This window comes from Vitis riparia, chromosome 8 (assembly GCF_004353265.1).
Source record: "Vitis riparia cultivar Riparia Gloire de Montpellier isolate 1030 chromosome 8, EGFV_Vit.rip_1.0, whole genome shotgun sequence".
NCBI classification, from domain to species: domain Eukaryota; kingdom Viridiplantae; phylum Streptophyta; class Magnoliopsida; order Vitales; family Vitaceae; genus Vitis; species Vitis riparia.
Genome location: NC_048438.1, coordinates 573,214 through 589,475, shown reverse-complemented (window position 1 = coordinate 589,475; position 16,262 = coordinate 573,214). Strand labels below are relative to the sequence as shown.

The window sequence follows — 16,262 nt, the reverse complement described above, 5'->3', positions numbered from 1 at the left end:
AATAATTAAGTAAAAACCAATTGGTGAGATCCATAGCCATTCAAAAGAACACAATTGTTTTTGTTTTTGTTTGTAGAAAGAAGGGAACAAGACATGATCTATCATGAGTATGTATGCACACATGAATGATGGAGTATTATTTATATTTAAGTAACAATTATTTTTTAAACGAATTAAACGACATCAATTTCATGTGATTTGGATGAGAAATGAATTGATTATAAATTAGTAAAGGTAACAAGAAAAAACTAAATATGATTCGTATATATATATATATATATATATATATATATATATTGCCCATTTTCATATTAAGAAAATTTAGACTTTTAAATTTTCTTTTTTCATGAATTGTTACTAAACAAATGTAACCAATGATATTGAAATAACTTAATCTGGATAAGTAATTAATATAAAATAGATCCATAAAATTTAAAAATGAAAATTCTACTATATGCAAATATCATTTTTGATTCATAACTCATTCCATTCCTAACAAAATTAAACTTATTAAAGTTTTCATAAATTCCTTGTTTAAATATAAAAATAAAAATAAAAATACTAAAATAATAAAATTTAGAACAAATATAAATTTACTACAAAATTTCAAAATTCAACCTCTTACAATATAACAAAGGTAAAATAAAATAATTATTATTAGTTCCGATGAAATTTTTGAATTAAATCTCCAAGATATAATTTGTGCTTATCTAAAATATCGTGTAGAAATAAAATGGGTTTGTAAAATTGATAGTGAAAACAAAAATGTAAAAGAAGAATAAAAACAAACCCACAAAAGACACCAATAATTTATGTAGTTGTTAATGTGTCTACATCCATAGTAACAACAAGATCATCCAGTAAAGATTTCAAAAGAGTACAAAACAATTACAAAGTATTTTCTATTTTGGGATTATGGGTTTTCTCTAAATAATTTTTAGGAATTTCAAAATTAAAAAAAAAAAAAACTGATAAAAAGAACATCAATTATTTCACATATATACCTAGAGAAATTTCAAACCAACTGTATGGTTTTTATTTTTCAACCAACACCCAAAAAAATATCTAGTTCAAATATTAAGGCCCCAAAATTTCTCTTGCTATATTGGGTTTAGTAACTCAAATGAAGCTATATTCAAGAAAATATTCAATCGATCAATTAACAATTCCAATTAATTTAGAAAAATAATATTTAAGATTTGATATTTGATATTCTTTTCCAAATAAAAAATCCAAAAATTAATGAATTAATCTCAATAATGGGATACATATTTTAATGACAAATCCATAGATATGAAGCTATACATTAACTAAGAAATTTTCAATATTTTCATAGCAATAAAGCATAGTTAAAAATCTTATATATTATCCAATTACCAATTTTAATTAATTAATTACTTAATTATATAAAAGTTTTATTTAGAAAATAAATTATGATATTTAAAAAAAATATGATAAATTACTATTTTTTTAAATTATTATTATTTCAATAAAAATAAGAAGCAATATAATAATTAATCTTGTAAAATTTAAAAATAAATAAATTTAACATTATATAATATCAGTGCATTAATAAAAAATACTTAACTTAATAGTATTCAGACCTAATGGAAGAACAAACAACCTAAACACCTAATGACATTAAGCTCTATTTGGATTTAATTCAAATTCAAATCTATTTAGGTTTGAAAAAAAAAAAAGAACACTAGTTAACACTGAAGTCTTAAGTCTTAAAAGCATTATTAGCTTTTTCTTTTCTTTGTAACATATTTACCACCTCACTTATGTAATTAATAGTGATAGAAATAAATAAAAGAACATAAATATTTTTCTTCATTTAATCACTACTTGCCACCTATAAACATATAGTAAAAATGGTAAAGGAATGGATAAGAAAGCATTTCCACATTTTTGTTAGTTAAACTTAAATGTAGAGTTTGTATTGGTCACAAGAAGTATCAAAAAGAAAAAAAAAATAAGTAGAAAGAAAATTTTTTTATTTAGTTTACCATAAAAAGAATTAGAAACAAAATAAAAGACAACAAAATTTATGCATTTCCAAATGACTTTCGTATAGAACATGAGAAAAAAAAAATTTTTGAAAAGCATATAAGAAAAGTTTATTGGGTATAATCCTTTTTCTTAAATGTTTCTTCAGACCTTATTGAAAAAAAAAAAAAAACAAACAACCTTAAAACCTAATGACATTAAGATCTATTTGGATTTAAGCCAAATTCAAATCCACTCAAGTTTGAAAAAAAAAAAAACACTATCTAGGTATTAAGTCTTAAGTATTTTGTAACGTTTTTATCACCTCACTTGTATAATGAATTATGATCGAAAATAAACAAATAAATAAATGAGTAATAGGGTTCTTATAATATTTTTTATAATTTATTTTATTTTACATTTATATTTTATTTTATTTTTTAAATATAAATCTTTATTTTTAATCTATTGTTGGTGGTAGTGAAGGGAGCTCTAACTAAATTTTAATATGAAAAGACCAGGAAATTAAGAGTTTTAATGATGATGGTCAGATTGTTGGGTTGGATTGTTGTTGTTGTTAGGTAATAGGATCCTTATCCATTTTTATTTTTGGAAAAGTTTGTTTTCATATATTGATTTAGAAAAAAAAAAAAGAACTTATTTATAATGTATGGTAAATTATTTTAATGACTTAATAACTTAATTTAAGTCATAAGTAGATTAATCATGTTTGGTAAAATAACAGAATATTAAAACTTAAAGTTATTTTTAACTTTAAGTATTAAATCAAAATAGTAACTTATTTCTTAATCTCAAAGTATTTTTACTTTATTTGTTCACACTCGTGAGAGTATATTTTAAAATTATGATTCCAATCCATAACTTACTTTTTATAATAAATATTTTATAATTATCTTATGTATCTAGAATATTTTTAATATGAATATTTATAAATAAATTTATTGCTTAAAATTAGTGAAAATAAATATGAGTTAAAATCAATGAGATAAACATTAGTTAAAATGAATGAGGGTAAATGTTTCAATTTGATAAAAGGAGTAAACTAGAGAATGATGAACCTAACATCTTCCAAAAAATGAAGTTGTTGTCTCCAGTGAACTTCTCGACATCAAGCTTTATAATCATCATATTCTATTTTGCTTTGATACTAGTTTTTAATGAATGTGTGGACCCGCATTTTTCACGTGCATTCGCACTCAATCTGTGAGACTCATTTTTATTGGTGAAAAATTAGTTTTTTGAAAAGTTGGAGTCGCTACTTATTTTATTTTTATTTTAAAAGGGAAAATAAAACAAGAAAGAAAACCCTAAAGAATTGACTCCATAGTTTTTGGAAAAGCATATCTTTGTAAAAAAAAAAAACCCGAGTCTTGGCACAGGGATCAAGTTACCTATTGGGAAGGTACCTCTAAGAGGTAGCACCCCTCTAAGCCCTAAAGAGGTCTACTGACTAAATTGTGGGAAACGTGGCAATTAATTGGTTGATCATGGATACCTAGGTAGGCTAGGTGATTTCAAAAATACCATGTCAAACAAGAAAAACCAATCATAATCATAAAGAAGATTTAGGGTGTGTACCTGAACTGCTTCTCAAGCGCTATCATAAAACATCAAAGTTAGTATAGAAATATAGCACACAACATTTGTTTTAATAAGGGCAAATCAAACGATCAAACATATATTAAGACAATCAAGCATAACATCAAACAAGCGCATAATACACAAAGACATGGATATTCATGGAGTTTTGAAAATGGGATGATGAAGAGCGTACCTAGATAGCGAGCTAAGAGCTAAGATGAAGAATAAGGTTACCTTAATAACAGGTGTAAAATCATTTCATGTATTCACAAAGAAACGCAACCAATCATATATCAAACAAGCAATAATTGAAGAAAATATCATGGATGTTGGGCCCCCACCAAAGCCCTAATTGCTTTTACATGAATTAATCCCACAAAGTCCATTGTTTTGGAATTATCAAAATTGTCTTCATGCTTATTAAAAATTAAGGAAAAAAAAATTATTCAAGAATAGAAATTTTGAAATTTTGAATTTTGAATAATTATTTGAGAATGGAAGCTTTAAAAATTAAATTCAAAAATTGGAATTTTGGATAATTATTTGAAGATTAAAGTTTTGAATATTGAATTTGAGAATTGGAATTTTTGAAAGTTATTCGGGAATGGGATTTTTATAAAAATTAAATTTGATAATTGGAATTTTGAAAATAAGAGTTTTGAAAATTAAATTCGAAAATTGGAATTTTGTAAAATTATTTGAAAATGGGAGTTTTGAAAATTAAATTCAGAAATTGGAATTTTGGAGAATCATTTGAAGATTAAAGTTTTGAAGATTGAATTTGAGAATTGGAATTTTTGAAAGTTATTCGGGAATGGAATTTTTATAAAAATTAAATTTGAGAACCGGAATTTTGAAAATGAGAGTTTTGAAAATTAAATTCGAAAATTGGAATTTTGGAAAATTATTAGAAAATGGAAACTTAAATTCAGAAATTGGAATTTTGGAAATTTATTTGAAGATTAAAATTTTGAAGATTGAATTTGAGAATTGGAATTTTGGAAAATTATTCAGGAATGAAATTTTTATAAAAAATAAATATTTAACATTAAAATATGAAGAATTGAAAAAAAAAAAAAAAAAAAAAAAAAAAAAAAAAAAAAAAAAAACCGAACACTTGGCCTTTTTGGTGGTGCATTGGAGGACTTCCCTTTGAGAATGCCAATCTTGAGTACTGCAAATATACATGAATCTGGAATCATCCGCCACTCGTCACATGTTTTAAGTATCTAGCTGCCAATATTCCACCTAAAAGCAAAATACCCCATGCAAGAAACATCATAAAGCCATGTACAGCTAATACTAGTCGTAGGTCCTGCTCTGCCTCCGCCGAACCACACATAAGTAGCACATGGACAGGCCTTCTGCTTATAGCAGAATTCAAATTTCTCTCGCTTAAGTGGTATCCTGACCATTTAGCTCCCATGGCCCAAACAACTTTTAGAGTTGTGGGGTCAACAATGTTGTTACATTCCCGCCTTTCAGTCCGACTGCATGGTGGTTTGTCACGACCCAAATACCGGGCGACCCAAAATTTAGCCCATGACCCTAGGTCAAATGTTACCCTAAGGGTTCCTCCTACACCACGTTGGCAGTCAACCAAAACACTCTGAAATTATTTTTTTCTACACATACATCACATTAGAGTTCTCACCAACTAACAATATCCCAATCACTACTCAAAAGCAATAAGATTTAATAATTATCATTACAGTCCAAAACTAAAAGTTCACAATTAAACAACTTAATCAAAATAGGGTCTCATTACAAATCCATAGTTCACAATTTACTAAAACAAGTCCCAAAACCACAAACACAATAAATACAACACGCTCCACTAGGCCGCTCCAAGGGCATCCTGAAGTCTTCCCTGCCCCACCTATGGATCCTCAAGAGTGATCTATGCATCTAAAAAGATGTAAAAAATGAAGGGTGAGCATTTCACATTGCTCAGTAGGGTGACTAACACCCAAGGGGTTAATGGGGATTACTAAGTTTCAAAAGAACATAAAAGAAGCATTTCAACAACATTCCACAATATTCAACAATTAAATCTCTATAATTATACACAATTCCACAATATTCAACAATTAAATGAAATACATATGAACGTGTGACACACGGTCATACAATGCACTGTCATTCTCGGGCTTTCACCGAAGGATACGTGTCCGCACCCAAATACACTCTCCATTCAGAGTCTTCCCGGGGTAAACTTTTGGGTCTTTCACCCTAGTGATCTCTATCCCTTCTTAATTTGCCTCACATGGGCCTTTACTTTTCATCACTATTCATTTTTCTCTTTCTTTTGCCATTTTATGTACTTTTCACAGTTTTTATCCTTTCTTCACACAACCCTAATGCAAATGCATGTCATGAGGTTAATTACTCTCATTCATATGTATCACCAATATCATTGGAATTATAATCATACCACAATTCCAAAATTTCCCAACAATTCCAACAATCCCAATAATCCAATATAATTATTTTCCCACAATAAAATCAACAAAAGTATTCCAACAATTTCTCAAAAATTCACATATCAATAAATTATAACTTATACCACAATTTTATAATTTTTCAACCGTTCCAATAATCAAACATGATTATTTTTCCACCATAAAATCACCAAAAATATTCCAACAATTTCTCAAACATTCACATATCAATAAATTATAACTTATACCACAATTTTATAATTTTCCAACCATTCCAATAATTTCCAATAATCAAACATGATTATTTTTCCACCATAAAATCACCAAAAATATTCCAACAATTTCTCAAAAATTCACATATCAATAAATTATAACTTATACCACAATTTTATAATTTTTCAACCGTTCCAATAATCAAACATGATTATTTTTCCACCATAAAATCACCAAAAATATTCCAACAATTTCTCAAACATTCACATATCAATAAATTATAACTTATACCACAATTTTATGATTTTCCAACCATTCCAATAATTTCCAATAATCAAACATGATTATTTTTCCACCATAAAATCACCAAAAATATTCCAACAATTTCTCAAAAATTCACATATCAATAAATTATAACTTATACCACAATTTTATAATTTTCCAACCATTCCAATAATTTCCAATAATCAAACATGATTATTTTTCCACCATAAAATCACCAAAAATATTCCAAAAATTTCTCAAAAATTCACATATCAATAAATTATAACTTATACCACAATTTTATGATTTTCCAACCATTCCAATAATTTTAACAACCCAAAAGCAACCATTTATCACTCAAACAAAATTTCCTAAAATCACAAAAATTCCAAAAAAATTCTCAATCATCCAATAAAATTCTTACAGTACAAACATTACCTATTTAACTCATAATGACAAGATCTACAATTTTTTTTCAAGGAAAAACGCATTTAATTAAAGTTTTAGGATTAGGTTTCCCTACCACAGATCGATGAATCAAACCGTTAAAATCAAGATCAATCACCGTAGAATTGTTCATCTCGTCGAGTAGAACACCTCCTCAAATTTTCAGGCGAAATGGACGTCGTCCGACGGTCCAAAAGGCCGACCAAAGATCCGGCGGAAAGTTTCTCCCCATAGTGTCGAGAACTTCTCCCACTTCTCCTTTTTTCTCTTTTTTTTCCTTTCTTTTCTTTATTTTTAAAAAGCCCACTTCCTTGGCTTTCAACCCAGCCACCCAAAATCCCTTGAATTAATTACTTTTTCTTTTTATTCCATTTGCTTTGTTTCATTTCCAATTCATGTCATTTCATTTTTTTTTAACAACACACAAATTAATTTATTAAACACCAACCCAAAAGTTTAATTTTCTCTATTTTATTATTAAGTAATTTAATTTAATTTAATTTTTACTTAATTAGTTCAAATTAATTAAAAATTTTCATTTTTTGTTTTCGTTTTTCGTTTCTGGAAAAAAAAAAATTAATTTCTATAATCCTAAGAAATTTTCTACCATAAAGCTAACTCAACTCGCCTAATTGACCAACAAAATAATTCAAATTTCGCCAATCCAAAATTAATATATGTTCTCCGATTACTATTCTTTTTGAATTTTCAACCACCACTCAAAAGAAAACTTTTCAAACCAGAAATTGTAACGTGACATAAAATACCCGATCATTACATGGTTTCAAGAGCTTGGTAAACTCAAAAGTGATCATGCCATTTTCTGACTTGCACCTTACATGTGACAAATTCTCATTAGTCGGATGCACACGCTGGACGCATCCTTCCCATCAATTTTATAAGCTTCCAACAAAGCAGTGCAGCATGACACCGGAACTGAAGATGAGAGCAGCTCCCGTAGAACATGCTTAACACAGTCACCAACAACATAAGCATCGTCATCAACACCAAATTCAGTTTTTCCTTGTTCAAATTTGGTAGTGGGATCTTTTTTCTTTCACTTTCATGATGAGCTTGAGGATTCATCAACCGGGTGCCAGTATCTATTGAAAAACCACATAGAATCAACTTCCACAGCATATCCATCTTCATTCCGATGCCAACTATAATAAGCATGGTTTGGGTTCTTGATATCAAAACTATCGTGTCCAAAACTGGTTTCTCGGTACGCAGAGAAGTTTGGTTGTAGCGCTGTCATGTTGATTGCCAAGCCTTCAATGTTTCCTCCATCACCAATGGTTATGTATATGGGTGCAGACTGGTCCTTTACAGGAGCGCACATGCCATTGATGATATTGTATGCAATGTTAGATACACGTTCAGATCTTTCGTATGCATGAACATGACCAGCAAACACAACATCAACTTTGTACTCTACAAACCATGACTCGAACATGACTCTCATGGTTTCCCCTTCCATATCCCTCCTAACAAACTCAACATAGTTCATCTAAAAAAAACTCTTCGTCTTCATCCCTTAACCGCACATTTGGAATCACAATGCCCTGACGAATCTGAGACATCACATTATCAACTGCAAACAATGTGGTGTACACTTGTACTAACAGCGGTTAGAAACTTAATTACAGTAATGGTAAGCCGGTCACGGCTAGAAGATGTTGAAACAGCCGTGAGTAAGCTCCACACAGCAAGTGCAAAATCATTCAAGCACTCCTGAAACTCCTCCTCATATTTCTCAATATAAAGGCTAATATTCTCACATACTGCAGCTTGAAGCTTATCAACAACTGCAAGCCCATCCCCGTTGTCCTCTTCGAGAACTGGATACCTCATAGTGAGGTACACTTTTTAAACTTACTCATTGCAGCCATATGCTCCCCAGACTGCACATGCTGAAAGCCCACAAATCGAATCTGCATAGCAAGCAGCATTCCCCATATATACATGCGGTTATACGCCACATACAACCTCATCGAATACCTGCCCGTAGTCAAACACACCATGGCATAAAGCGGAATCAAATTGATAATAAACACATAATCACTCCAAGCCGAAACCATGTAGATGTATCCAAAAGCCGAAGCCTGGGCCCAAGCAAGCGAACCCGTGTTGACCGCCTGAATTTTCCAACCCATTTTTTTGCGTATACAAGGAGACCATTCTGTTGAGAATGTGAGCGGTAGGTGCAGACCCATGTTGCTGCAACTGAACCAAGAGCTTCAAATCGACTGAACTCTGTTTGTTGTCGGTGTCACAAGCGATGTGGCGGTTACAAAAGAAGAAATTGTTCCCTGGGAAAAGAGCAAGGCGATTGGTTTGAGTCATTACAGCGCGGGAACGTAACTGGTAGGCTGTTTTACACGCTTCAGGTAGGGTGTGTCGCAAGAGATAACTAGGGAGGTGAAAAAAAATGTTGTTGTTGGCCAGATCTTCCAGCTACCCCAGGTAAGTTGTTGTTGCCTGCCATTGCTGGAGGAATTACTAGAACTTCAATGTTAGAAGTAGACAAATCAGGATTCAGGATGACATAACCCATTCCAAGATTTTGAGATGAAAGTTCATGAGAGGCACCATTAAGAGAGAGCACTGGAGATATACCAGCTTGGCTTTGACCCTTTAACCATCCTTGCAGAAAAGGTAATTCTCAATATTTTGAGCCTCTACAATGTAAAAACTGATGCAGATGTCCAAACACGATGGACTCTAGCAAACTAGATATGTGCCCAAGAACGTGATGCACTATTGGCACCTCTGAAAGTATCTAGGTTTGCAGAGCTCCTGTGCTGGTTTTGTTCCACGGGTTGCATTTCAGTAGAATCCACGACATCCATTTTGGGGTCCGGAATACCATTTTCCATTCCATTAGGGACACGATTAATTTGTGTACCTCTTGTACTAGGATTTGAGCAAGAAGGCATAACAGGAGAAGTTTCCATGGGAAACACCATATAATCATATTGGCCAGCTGCATTTGCATCTGCTTGAAATTGCATTGAACCATAAGAACCCATTTGTACCTTGCTTGAACTGGTAGGCCTATTAGCGTGATACAAATCTATTCTTGAATCATCCCTTGCAAATGAAGGAATGAATGAGAAAGGTAAGGATGCGAGGTGTAGTTCGGAAGCCAACTTGAGACGGTCACCAGAATAAATATTCGCCAAAAATTCTGCATGAGGAGGATAGTGCAAGTAACCCGGAGATGTTGCTCTTGTCATTGAAGAATTTGAATAATCAAGATCATTGACCTCCGCAGTCAAGAGAACTGGAGTACCACGAGGATGAAAATACACAGCACGATGTGAACGTCTTGTCTTCAATATAATGGTGACGGAGTCTCCCCTCTCCTGCTGAAGTGCCATTCGTATAGCTTGTGCCCTGAAGCAACAGCAAGCAGTTCTCCTTTGGCATGGAAAGCAATAGAAGCAATAGGAGGGCAGAAATCACGAGATCCTATACACTCCGTAGTATTTGCATCCCATATGCGAACTTCATGATCTAAACTCCTACTTGCAAGTATTTCAACATGCATTGGGTGGAACCTAACCACCCAAGGTGTCCTTCGATGACCAGTTAACACCTTTAAGCAGCTTCCAGTATGGCAATCAATTATCTTTACAGTGTGGTCACCATGCGTGGAAGCAAGTGTTTTTCCATCTGGACTGAATGATGTTGCAGTAGTAGACCTCGGAGGAGACATCAGAGGACAATATCGGGCTAATAAATGCTGCAATGAATCTACCTCTACCCTTTCACTGACTGCTAATGTAAAGGATCTCCCCAATAAACACCCAGATATACAAATAGGGGCCCGAAGATCATATAAAAAGTGAAATAAAGAGTATGGATAAAAACATAGTAAAAACCTAGGAAATAAACAAAAGATACCTGCTAATGGACATAAAGAGAGCCTCGTTTCAAGTGTTGATCCACGGGCCAAGATTAAGGGGACGATTCTAAAAAGGATTTGAACGCAAACAAGGGCATGATTTCAAACATCAAATTCAAATATGGACCCACGTATAGATTTCTTTCAGATAGAATCAATGACATTTAAAAAAAAAAAAGAATGAAAGCCAAAACACAGTGAATGAGCAAACAACCAGTCTGAACAAAATAAATTGTGGCCCTTACTGCCCTCACCAAATAATAAAAGATTGAATATTCAGAAACAACCAATAGAATCGAATATAAGTGAGAACATAGAAAGTAACGAGAAGCATACCTGGACAGTCTCGACTCCGATCGTTTAACTTCAAGTTGTTGCTTCTCTCTAAAATCCTTTCAAAACAAGTGTACCACCAGTCCTGCTCCTTCCACGAACACCAAAAAAATTCCCCCCATTTTTCTATATCTCTTCTTTTCTCCTTTTTTCTATATCTCTTGGCTTCCCCTAAAAACCCATCTACTAGTGATTTTTATAACAATTGGCAGCCATCCCCACCTAAGGACGACTCCTCTCTCGCAAATTTTATCTCATCCACCAAAAAAACTCTTTTTAAAATTTCAAAAATGAATCCATGCATATCACATAAAGAGTCCTACATTTTCCAAAAACTTCTCTATTGCTAGATTTTTCTATAAAAGCTTCAAATTATTAAATTAAATAAATAAATCGGAGAATGATAAAATAATAATAAATGAACAAATAACAAGATAATAAACAAATAAATAAAATAATAAAATAACTAAATAAATAAAAGTAATTGATAATAGTAAAAATAAACAAAAATATAATAAATGATTAAATAAAGGTGATTGATAATAATAAAAATAAATAAATAAATAAAAATTGAGCCACACAAGCCATGTAACCATGCAAGTCATACAAGTCACGCTAAAAATGTCTAGTGGGCCTAAGTGAGTCTAAGTGTCCTAGATAGGCCTAAGGTGGTACTTAATGGGTCAAGTGTGCCTAAGTGGGCCCAAGTGAACTAAACCCAATGAAGTGTCTAAGTGGGCCTAAGATGGCGCCTAAAGGGCTAAGGATACCTAAGTCTAAATTAGGGTTGCCAAGGGTGAGACTAGGTGGGTCTAACTAACTCTAACCTAAAGTTCACCTAAGTGAAGCCTAATCTAAACTTGAAGGGCAGCCACGGCCATAATGTGGAGCCGAATAAGCCCTTCAACCAAAGTCTCTAAAGTGGCTCAAAAAATATAAGCTACATGAGTAGTAATGGGCCGCCAGAGAATTGTTGTAAAGTACCAAACGAACACATAATAAGACATGTGCTAGAAGGAAAAAATGGAGGGTCTACATAATGGAGTAATGATAGCCCATAAAATACCAATAAGAATATTAATAAATATAGAGAATTGATTGAAACAACATAATACACAAAAAATTTACATGGCACGGGAAACAAAATTTATAAAAAATTTATGCATTTCCAAATGACTTTTGTATATAACATGAGAAAACAAATAAATTTTGAAAAGCATATAAGAAAAGTTTATTGGGTTTAATATTTTTTTTTCTAATTTTTCTTGAGACCTTATAAAAAAATAAAATAAATTAAAATAAAATAAAAAACCAAACAACCTTAAAACCAAATGACATTAAGATCTATTTCGATTTAAGTCAAATTCAAATCCACTCAAGTTTGAAAAAAAAAAAAAAAACACTATCTAAGTACTAAGTCTTAAGTATTTTGTAACATTTTTATCACCTCACTTGTATAATGAATTATGATCGAAAATAAACAAATAAATAAACGAGTAATAGGGTTCTTATAATATTTTTATAATTTATTTTATTTTACATTTATATTTTACTCTTTTTTCAATATAAATCTTTATTTTTAATCAATTGTTGGTGGTAGCGAAGGGAGCTCTAACTAAATTTTAATATGAAAAGATCAGGAAATTAAGAGTTTTGATTGTTGGTTTGGATTGTTGTTGTTGTTAGGTAATAGGATCCTTATCCATTTTTTATTTTTGGAAAAGTAATTTTTGATATTTTGATGTAGTAAAAAAAAAAAAAGGAACTTATTTAGAGTGTATGGTAAATTATTTTAATAACTTAATAACTTAATTTAAGTCATTAAGTAGATTAATCATGTTTGGTAAAATAATATAATATTAAAACTTAAAATTATTTTTAACTTTAAGTATTAAATCAAAATATTAACTTATTTCTTAATCTCAAATTATTTTTACTTCATTTGTTCACACTTGTGAGAGTATATTTTAAAATTATGATTCCTATCCATAACTCATTTTTTATAATAAATATTTTATGATTATCTTATGTATCTAGAATACTTTTAATATGAATATTTATAAATAAATTTATTGCTTAACATAGTGAAAATAAATATGAGTTAAAATCAATGAGATAAATATTAATTAAAATGAATGAGGGTAAATGTTTCAATTTGATAAAAAGAGTGAACTAGAGAATGATGAACCCAACATCTTCCATAAATTGAAGTTGTTGTCTCTAGTGAATGTCTCGACATCAAGCTTTATAATCACCATATTCTATCTTGCTTTGATACTAGTTTTTAATGAATGGAGTAATGATAGCCCATAAAATAGCAATAAGAATATTAATAAAGATTGAGAATTGATCGAAACAACACATTACACAGAAAATTTACATGGCACGAGAAACCTCCTTCATTCATGAACATGGCTAGATTCCTAATTATTAATAAAACAAAATTGTACAAAGTTTTTCTTCTTTCATAATATTCCGTATGTTTTATACAAAGATTAAATCTAAACACCAATCTTTTTTATCGTACTTGGAATGCTTGAACCGAAAACTTACCTAAACTTCTATCAGAATTTTTATTTTACTTTTAATATACATGTGAAGTTATGAAATATTAACACTAAAACTCACTTCAAGTAACTTCTATACTAGAACTAACTCCCACTAACTTCTACACCAACATTGCAACCTTTATTGTACGATACTATAGTGTGGACCCCGCATTTTCGGCTCATGCGTTTCCCACTCGATGGCGAGCTCGATTTTTATTTGAAAATTTGATTTTTATTTGATTAAGAAAACTGACTTGGAGTCACCACTTATTTTTGTTTTATTTTTAAAAAGGGTAAACAAAATAAGAAAGAAAAACCCTAAGTGTGACTCCTTATTTTGGAAAATGTGGTCTGTGAAAAACCGGATCGGGTTCGAGGGTCAGGTTACTTATCAGGAAGGTACGGTAAAGACCGTAGCACCCTTCTAAGTCCCTAAAGTCGGGTCTCTACTAATAAAATGAAGCTAACGTGGTAATCAATAAGAAAATCAATGAATACTCATCTCAAACATGCACAGATGAGAATCAAAATACATACAGAGAATGAATGAATGTGTACCTGGGTAGCGAACAGCAACGCGCTATCATGGAATGGGGTTAGTGAATAAACACAGAATGACTATATGTATATCAAGGAACAGAGTAAATCAATCACACATGGCAGACAAGTCAACCAACCAGTCAATCAGTCATGAAATCATATATGTGGGGCTCCCACCAAAGCCCATTTATTTTTGCATGAATTAATTCCATAAATTCCATTATTCGGAATTATGGAAATTAATTCTTGCTTATTTTTAAAACATTTTAAAAAATAGATGAAGAATTAAAAAAACAAGGGAAAAAAAATGAAAAAGGCTCACCGAAGGGAAAATGGCTACCAACTTTATTTAAAGATATGGGAAAAACATTTTTAAAATCAAGATAGGAAAATGAGAGATGGCACGTGGCATGAGGATGGTCAAGTAAACCATGCAGACTGGAAGCCAAAACTTGAGGCACTAAGCATGCTAGAAAAGGCACTTACAAGGTCTGAATCCTCTCTGTTTACCAGAATGTTTGCAGCATCCGGGTTGGCGAGGAGGAGCTTTGAGACGAGATATCCTGCAATTGACCAGGTTTGAAACAGGCGTGCCTGTTTCCCAATGAATCTTGCTTGTTTGGTGTCGTAATATTCAGGCCACTTGTCTCTAGATATGCGTTTCTAGGCAATTTTAACAGCTTTTTCAGCAATTTCAGGTATGTTCATCTTTATGCAAGCCACAGTGAGCTGCCAGAGCAAAGTTGGCCACGAGCCTCCATTATGGTATGACCAAGGAGTGTTCTTGGGATCACTGCCTGTGGTGATTCGCCATTCATGACCTTCAAATGCAGGATAACAAATCTTGAACGGCATATCTGCCACTAGTTCTGGCCATTTCGCTTCAATAAGATCCAACATGGCATGTGACTGACCCGTTGTCGCAAGACTGCTTACAATAGACCACAGGTTTCCAAGAGAAAAGAAACGAAAGTCCATATGTGTTGGTTGCAAGTTCCCGATTAAATAGCCTCCTTTATTGGGCATCCATTCCACCAGCGAGGGAGGAATCTGATCCGGGTAGATATTGAACTTGTTAACTGCATCATATGAGTACTCCTCTGTTTTGTAACGGTGAATTTCATCGAGTTTTCTCATGTCAATCCAATAATATTCCCTGATGTGGAATGACAATGCAACTACACGATTATTAAGTGCTCGGATGAGGTCAGATGATCCATCCTCAGGAGCAAACATCTCTCGTGCACAAAGTAATGTTGAATAAAACAGTGCCTGAATTTCTAAAGGATGGCCATGAATTCCCATGCAGCGATCTATCATGCAAGAACCATCCGTCACCAATAAAGTTGGAAACATATCAAAACCATCAGCAAGGCATAACTTTAAAATCATCTTGATTCCAGTTTGCACATCAAATCTCTCCTGAACTGAAAGATCCCCAGAACATTTTCCATATGCTCGCAGCAATATGGTCCACCACAACCTAGAATCAACTGGTGTGACACGGCCAATTGCTGCCTCACCAAAGTCAGGATCCAATACATCTTCAGTTGCAGAATCATCACCATCAAGTGGAACAGTGCGCATGGGAATAGAGGAATGGGACACGTGGGTAGGAAATCTGGATCCTTGGACTCTCGGGTTCGTTGAATTCTAATGAGTCTATTGTGGCGCACATGTGCCACTTGAGAGCAAGACACGTGATGGCCTGCGCCTTGCATGATCTTCGTTGCACTCCGAAACAACACCAGCAGTCCTATGACAAGTGTGATGGAGCACAAAGCAAGTTCACCGGCGGTGAACATATTGACGTCGGCACGAGAGCGAGTGGTGCTGAGGAGGGAAGCGAACTGACTGGCGATGACGAGCATGAGAGCCAATAGGATAAACACGCGGTTCCTATGGCTAATGATTCGGAGATCCCTCCTGATGTGCCGGCGCTGCCTCTGATGATGAGAACCCAACTCAGATTAC

General features: G+C 32.4%; 2 pseudogenes; both read right to left on the bottom strand.

The window, feature by feature from the left end:
- Positions 1 to 9,369: 9,369 nt before the first annotated feature.
- Positions 9,370 to 10,879, bottom strand: LOC117920177 (annotated as a pseudogene).
- Positions 10,880 to 14,708: 3,829 nt separating this feature from the next.
- LOC117920176 lies at positions 14,709 to 15,875 on the bottom strand (annotated as a pseudogene).
- Between the last annotated feature and the right edge of the window lie 387 nt (positions 15,876 to 16,262).